This window comes from Rhinopithecus bieti, unplaced genomic scaffold, assembly GCF_001698545.2.
Source record: "Rhinopithecus bieti isolate Rb0 unplaced genomic scaffold, ASM169854v2 scaffold_23591, whole genome shotgun sequence".
NCBI classification, from domain to species: domain Eukaryota; kingdom Metazoa; phylum Chordata; class Mammalia; order Primates; family Cercopithecidae; genus Rhinopithecus; species Rhinopithecus bieti.
Window position 1 is genome coordinate 577,426 of NW_016811463.1, and position 9,018 is coordinate 586,443.

Consider the following 9,018-nt stretch of genomic DNA (forward strand, 5'->3'; position numbering starts at 1 on the left):
TATATATATATATATATATATACACATACACACACACCACAGTTTCTTTATCCACTCATTCATTGATGGACATTTGGGTTGGTTCCATACTTTTACCATTGCAAATTGTGCCGAATTTGCATGAGAAGAATGAGGAGATAAATTGGGTAATTCTGTTTAGAATACAGGAAACATGGTTGTGCAAATATCTTTTCCGTATATTACTTCTTTTCCTCTGGGTAGCTACTCAGTAGTGGGATTGCTGGATCAAATGGTAGTTCTACTTTTAGTTCTTTAAGGGATCTCCACATTGTTTTCCATAGTGGTTGTACTAGTTTACATTCCCACCAGCAGTGTAGAAGTGTTCCCTTTTCAGTGTAACCATGCTAACATGTATTATTTTTTGATTTTTTGATTATGGTCATTCTTGTTGGAGCAAGGTGGTATTGCATTGTGGTTTTTATTTGGATTTCCCTGATCTTAGCGATGATGAGCGTTTTTTTCATGTTTGTTGGTCATTTGTATATCTTCTTTTGAGAATTGTCTATTCACGTCCTAAGCCCACTTTTTGATGGGATTGTTGGTTTGTTTTTTTCTTACTGATTTGTTTGAGTTTCTTGTAGACTCTGAATATTAGTCCTTTGTTGGCTATCTCATCATATCTAACAGAAATGTATGAATGTGCCACTGTCTAGAGATTCTCAGTAGAGCTAGGTGAAGTTGGGTATGTGTAGTTTTAAATGAATTTCCCAATTATGTGCAATATTACACCAAAAGTTTAGGATGCACTTGAATCTTAGATGACAATATAAACATCTTTCCACAATCACCTACCTCAGCATTCCCATCACTATCTCTCTACAAATATAACAAACAATTTGGAAATAGTAAACTATACAAGCTTTTTGGAAACTGAATATAGAAAATGCAAATAGAACATACTTTCAATTGTAGAAAAGATTTATTTCCCTTGCTGCTCATAATGTGCGTATTTTATTTCTTTCAAATATACAATTTTTAGCATTATGCTATTACACTGACATATACCCAGAAATTGACAATCAGCTGCTCATAAAACATATGAGTCCTCAATTCCACTGCATTTTAGAAATTAGAGGAATTGAAATTCAATAAAATATATTTGATTTCTGATATTTTCTTTTTAATATGTAAGATTATTTTGATCTAGTTATTTCAGAATCTTCAGCAATCTCAGTTAAACTCACATAGAAATCACATTGTAAAACAGAAGATAACACTTGAATGGTGTACACATATTATATACTTTCTCATGGGGAACACGTTTTTGTTGCTGGTGCCTTATATTTATTTTGGAGCATAATTTTTCCTTTGCATTTCAAAATATCACTTCTAATATAAAGAGAATGATAGCATGGTGCAGCAGAGCAAGCTGTTGTAGATGAGCTTAAGTCCCTTCTGGTTTGAGCACACATCTGCACATGAAGCCAGTTCAGCTTTGACAGCTATCCCAAGAGCTGAACTTCACTAGGCTCTTTTCGTTGAATGCAGTTCTTGAGATTACTTTTCCTTATTGCCATTTTGAGACACTGCCCAGGGAGATGGCCAAGGTCTGTGCTTTGATGGCACATGGCTGGCTTGAGTGATTCATTCAGTGGCTTTGATTTCCAGTGTATTATAAAGGGCCATCTATCTCCAAAAAGTTTGAGAAAGCGAGGAGCTTTTCCTAGAGTTTACCCCATGTAACCTCTGAGGGACCTGCCATATTGCTTTCTGGAATTGTATAAGTCTGGCTTCAAGTCACATCCTTGAATATCTCAAAACAAAATAAAGGAACAATGAAACAAAAACCAGCCCAATACAACTATATATTCATTCTTTTGGATAAAAAAGTCAAATTTTTTTATATGTAGAGATAAATCATATAATAATGTCCTTCTTCATTATTTCCACACATCATCTTCCCTTTCTGTCTTAATACCAAATTCCAGCCAGCTGACTCTGTTAAGCTCATCTACTTCCTCTCAAATGCTTAACCTGGTGTTAGCTTACCCCAGAGAAATCTCTGCAATAAAGATTCCACAAGTTCCCCAATTTGGGGGACAGTAAAACATATTCACACCCAGACCAAATTCAGTTCAGAATATGTTAATCAGATATAGCTGTGGCAGAAATATTGCTATTCACACTTTCTAAGGGAACAGAAATTATTTGAACGTGTTCAGATTTTCAATCTCACTATAAGAAAACTTAACCTAACCCTTGATCTTCTGGAGTTAATTTACTATGTGTATTGTCTCTATCATTAAAGATAATATGATTGACCTGTTCCAAGTGTTTGGCTAGGTTGACTGGCAGGTTCAGCCAAATTGCCTTTTCTATTGGCACAAACACCAAAAAGGCTTAGAAAGCCAGCTACCAAATGGAATTTCAGAAATGAAGCTTTGTTTTGTAAACCCTATGTAAGATTCCCCCTGACACAGGGAAGTAGACCATGGCCCATTTAGAATATTGCCATCCAGTGTCCAAATGATGTATTTCAGGTCCACCTATCACACACCAAAAGACCAAATGGATTACCACTTTACCAAAGATGTACAAAACTGGGTGCCCTCAAAACACAAAATATTATTCTGTATATGGTCTACCTTTGTGCTGAAAAACAAAGAACATTTGCCAGTCTGTGGCCTTGACCACTCAGAAGCAGTAATTTACAAAATTAAGATTTAGGTTATGGATGCAGTCAGAATTGACTCAGCCTCTTAAGTTACCCGAGTCAATTGATACTTGAGTCAAATGAATTGAGTCAAATGATACTTTCCCGGGCATCATTTTTTTTTCTAATTTTATGAGTATTAGAGGATGGAATATGCAAACATACTCAAAAGAATAACTGGATATAGTAGGTATTTAGCAAATATTACTGTCTTTTCCTTTTGTTCACTAAAAATAGATAGAAGCTACTCTCAAACGGGATACAAAAGCTGCTTTCATGAACCTTGTTATGTGTTAATTGCATGTTTGGACAAATGGAGAAAACATTTTTAGTGCAAAATCATACTAAGTTATAAGTTTTTAGGTCTTGGATAAATTCAATGGATTCCATGAAGCTGCTAGATGCTGGGCTAATAGGTACAAGTCAACATAATAAAAACCACGCTTTCCCCCTACTTCCTCCACAATTAACTGTTGTTTCACTGTCAATAGGTTCAATATTGTTTAATGCCATCATCACTTCCCTAGTTTCCCAGGCTAAAGATCACCATGTCATTTGCTATTTCTTCTTTCCGCATAATGAATAGGTCTCTAAATCACATTAATTGTACTTCCAAAATATTCCTCACATTTGTTTCCTATTTTTTAGACCTCTCTCACTGCCTTGCAATTTTTTGCATGAATTATTGCATTGCCTCCTAAGTGACCCTCCCAGTCTCTCATCTCTTCAGTCCAATTTATTCATTAAACTGAGCAATCTAATCATATCACTGAACTGCTCAAAAACTCACCAAGCCTCTCTTGTTCTCTATGCCCTCATTTAATCTAATCTAAAACAAAAATGCTCTTTCTTCCATTTTGTCTGATCTAAATCCTATTGATACTTCAACAATTTTTGTTTTTCTAGGTTTGTCAAAACAAAATACAAATGCATGGGGAGAGTGCACAAGGCCTTTCATGATCTAGTCTTTGTGCCCCTCTCCTTCTTGATGTCTCACCATTCACATCCTACCAAAGACATCTTGCTCCAGCAGGTCTAATCTACTTAAGAGTTCCTTAGCCATGTCCTGTACTCTCCACGATTCTTCTTTTATTATACCTGTCCCATCTTTGCGTAGCTATTTCATTCTCCTTCTTCAGGACCCACCTCAGGGAATACCACATCCAAAAATTGTTCTGAATGCTTTTTCTTTAGGTTCTCAAATAATCTTCTGAAAATTCTGTCTTATTATTTTCACTACTTAATTAAAATAACAATTATCTATTCTTGCCACCGTATTCTCACTTCTCAGAAATTCTTAGATGTTCCCAGGGACAGGTGAATTTACCAAAAGTTAAATAACTGAAAAGGAATCATTGAAATCCATGTAAACTTCTTGTGAATTAACCAACTATGAATTGTGTTAGTGCTTAAGTTTCTTATTTTATTTTGATATCCACAATTTTTAGTCTAGTGCCCAAACAACTAGACATTCAATAAATGATCTTCTAAATAAAACTTAATTATTGCTCCTTTTATGTCCCCAGATTTTGTTAGTCCCAGCAGCAGTGATTTTATTTTTCAAAAAAGTGCTATTTTTCAACAGTGCCATTTTAGAAGTGGTGTCAGTATTCTGTTGGAATAATGAAGGTATTTTGCAAGTCATGAAGGAGATTGTCTTTTCTAAAACTATTCAGCCAGTTTCCTTATCTCTTTTCTTTGTAAATGACTCCCACTTTAGCTCATTGAGTTCACATATTATTTGCCTAAAATGTTCCAAACCCAAGAGGACATTCTGAGAACTTTCATGTGGTTATCATTTCTGGAAAAATCATTCTCTTGTCATCCATATGTTTGGCACATTTGTTTCACTCTGTCCTCTGCCTAGAGCTCTGAGATGACATTGTTGAGAGAAAACAGAATTGTCATTTTCAAAATATGAAAAAATAACTAAATCAGAGAATAAAGAAAGAAACACTGGCATACAATTAAACCACCATATCAACTTAGGGAAATGTTCAGACTACAAGAATGTTCATGGTCTAATTGACTACCTATAGTATTGCATTGTATGCTACAGAGTGACCCAGATGGTATTGTTGTATCAGATGAGTTTATTATGACTACCTTCTAGGACCATAATATAATATTCAGTACCATTAAGGTAATTCAATAAAACTAATAATTAAAAATCAAAAGTGTTTTATTTAAAGCAGATCAGAAATACCAGATCTTCTTTAAACTGGTCAACAGGAAATATCATAAATAAAATTTAGAATTTTCTTGAGTATTTACTCAGTGCCACGACCTGAAGTCAGTGCTTTAAGAATTCAAAGATGAAAGTCAAGATTCTTGTTCTTGTAAAACTTATTTATTTAATAAGGACAAAGCAATATTTCTGCATAGAAGGTAGAATGAGATAAAACCAAATTAAGAGATATAAACAATGGCCAAGAAAGCACATGAGAGAAAAGTGACTGATAAGCAACTAGAGAAATTAGAGAGGACCACATGGAGTAGGTGATAATGAATTTTGAACTTGAAGGACAACTAGAATTTCAGCAAACGAAGATGAAGAGAAGCACATTTCAGACAAAAGGCATGAAAACACACAGTGGCGAAAAAGTTAAGGACCAATTTGGGGAATGACTTAAAGACATTTTTTAGGTGTGTAGTAGTGAAGGAAAATAGTGGAAGATGTCTGCAATAAAATTGTAAAATCCTTTGTATGTAAACTTGAGTCATTTGAACTATATTTGGTAGGCAAAGCATTGCTGTGAAGAATTTTGAGTTGCAGTAGGGTTGATCAGATATGTTCTTAAATTGATTAACCTAGCAGCACATGAGTCTTAACTTTCTATTGCTACTGTAACGAATTACCACAAACTTAAAATAACACAAGTTAATTAGTTTATAGTTCTGTAGGTCAGAAGTCTGATGCAGGTCTCACTTGACTAAAATCAAGGTGTCAGCAGGGCTGTATTCCTTTCTGCAGGCTGTAGTAGAAAATCTGTTTTCTTGTCTTTTCCTTGCCGGTGTTGAGAGCTTGCCTGTATTCCTTATATTGATCTCTTTTTGGTTATGAACCATTTTAAATTAAACAAAATTTTCTTCCTCAAAATTGACTCTTGTGTTCCTTAAAAAAAATACTATTAAAATAAGAATCAATAGTGATAAAACCGGAAGAGCCAAAGAAAACATAAAAGCTGGTAGTATGCCTTGATCTATTTTCCAAAGTGTAAGAATAGAGCAGGCTGGGGGCGGTAGCTCACACCTGTAATCCCAGCACTTTGGGAGGCTGAGGTGAATGGATCATGAGGTCAGGAGTTCGAGACCAATATGGTGGAACCCTGTTTCCACTGAAAATACAAAAATTAGCTGGGTGTGCTGGTGTATGCCAGTAGTCCCAGCCACTTGGGAGGCTGAGGCAGAAGAATCGCTTAAACCAGAGAGGCAGAGGTTGCAGTGAGCCGAGATTGTGCCACTGTACTCCAGCCTGGCTGACAGAGTAAGACTCCATCTCAAAAAAAAAAAAAAAAAAAAAAAAAAGAAAAAAAAAAAGAAAAGAAAAGAATGAATAGAACAAATGAAATGCTAGAGAAATCACCTCTTCAGCTAAATATATTCCTAGGTATTTTTCTCTGGCAGCTATTGCAAATGGGATTGCGATTGCCTTCTTGATTTGCTTCCCCACTTGATCGCTATTGGTGTATAGAAATGCTACTGATTTTTGTATGTTGATTTAGTACCCTGAAACTTCACAATCAAATCTAAGAGGTTTTTGCAGGAATCTTGCGAGTTTTGTAAGTAGAAGATCATATTGTCAGTGAACAGAAATTTGACCATATAGGAATAAGTGAAAGTAAAGCAAAGGCTAATTCAAGACTAACATCAGTTACCAGATGTCCATTTGTGCAAGTTTTGATAGGCTGCTGGAGGCCGAAATCCACCAATGAGAAATTGCTCAATAATTTTATGTTCATTTGCTGGTTATCATTAATTAATAACTAAATTCCTTATTACTATTTATATAACTTATGACTTAAAATCTTTAAGGAGGCTGTTAATAAATGCTATCACACTAGGGTGCCTTGATACAGCTTTTTTTTTAACCCTACAAACACTAAAGAACTAGATCAGACTTGGGAAGAAACCTCTACTAATAAAGGACTAATTAAGTGGATTGAGAATCGTGATTTGTTTTGTTATCAAGAGCAAACTTGCCGAAATGAAGAAAGAAATAAGGTGCTTCATACATCCACTATTATACCCTTTTGGCAGTGAGTATAACAGTGCATACCTCAAAATAGTTTGCAGACATTTTTGGCTATCACACTGTCACAGTTGTGATGTGACTGCTACTAGCTAGAGGCCAGGGATGTTGCTGAACATCCTGCAATGTACAAGACGTCCTCCTTCCCCGAGCTTACAACAAAGAATTACCAGCCCAAAATGTCAATAGTGCGCATTTGGGAAACCCTGATTTATACTAACAAGAGAGCTGGACAGGAATTTCTCTACTTCCTTGTCCTCTCTTCCCCTCACTTTTATTTTTAGAATAATGTTATCATTTGTCCAAATGAAGCATTTCTTGAAACATAAAGGAGAGCTGTTCCGGCTGAAATCGCTCAGGAGTTTTGAAATTCAAAGCTCTGCATCCCATCACCCTTTGAGGAGTCCCTTGAGGCTCTTAAACATGACCTTGGAGCTCTGAAGAATACAATTTAAAATGTTCTGCTCTCTAACATGGGTACCACTATTCTACCATTCCTCTTAAATTAACTAGACAGGAAGAGGAAGGGGTCCTTGAAGTGCTATGCATGTGCTGGGAGGTACTAAACCCTTAGTCAGAGAGATCCTGACAAAAGTGCATGGTAGAATAAGCATTTTCATTATATCCATTGATATTTGGTATGATGAGCATAGAAGAGAGTTCCTACCTCAGCCCAAGAGAGCTGCACTATATAAATGATTTCTAAGGACAGTTGCATGCATTTTTCTGTAGTTATGAAATAGATATGAGTAGAGAATTTAAGCAACATCTGAGAGCAGATGAGTTGGGACAATAGAAATTTCACCATCTTCTCTGGTAGTAGGTGCAATACATGATGTCTAGATACATTTTACTTCATTTGAAAACTGCTTTATTTCAGAAGCTAAAATTTATTGAATATTTACTATGTAGAAGGTATTATTTTAAATACTTACCTTGGTTGTCTATGTTATCCTTATATACTCTTTTAGAATTTAAAAAACGATATTAAAGATAATACAAAAAAATTATTGTGTGAACTATGAAAAAATTAATGGACATGAACTTGCTCTAAAAGATATTAAAATCAATTGAAAGAAAAAAGAAATTAAAACATTTGGTGATGACCCAGCAAGACACAATCTAGGGACATTAGAAATAAACTGAAAAAAAGAGGGAGAAGATTTACTAAGACAAATATGGGATTTCGAATAATGGAGTAAAACGGATTCTTCTGAAAATAATATTGGAAAGAATTAATAGTTATTTGAGAAAAAATATTAAATTTCTGCATCTTTCGTCAAAATAAATCACAAGTGAACAAAATATACATCTAAATATGACAACAAAATTATCAGAAAAAACTTCAAAAGTTATCATTTTTGAGTGGGAAAGTCTTTCTGCCATGAAATACAAAAGCTATAAATAAAACTATAATTGAACTTAACTACTTACAAATAAATTATTTTGCACAATAGAAGTTACCATAGAATATTAGAAACCAATAAATCAACCAAGAAAAATATTTGGATTTCATGTTTCAGAAAAAAATATTTTCATATATCTCAAACTTTTCTGAATGAATTAAAAAATGAAGAACACAAAATAAGACAAAGATAAAAATGCAAAAAAGTATAAAGATGATCAATAAACGTGAAAATATGCTCAAACTCACTTATAATTAAAGAAATACAACAGAAAACTACAACGGAATACAAATACTTATCTACTAGAGAAGCCAACAATGAAAAGATGACAGGGTGTGGGGAGGGGGCGGGCGGAGCAAGATGGCCGAATAGGAACAGCTCCAGTCTCCAGTCTCCAACTCCCAGCACGAGCGACACAGAAGACCGGTGATTTCTGCATTTTCAACTGAGGTACTGGGTTCATTTCACTAGAGAGTGCTGGACAATTGGTGCTGGTCAGCTGCTGCAGCCTGACCAGTGAGAGCTGAAGCAGGGCGAGGCATCGCCTCACCTGGGAAGCGCAAGGGGGAAGGGAATCCCTTTTCCTAGCCAGGGGAACTGAGACACACAACACCTGGAAAATCGGGTAACTCCCACCCCAATACTGCGCTTTAAGCAAACGGGCACACCAGGAGATTATATCCCAC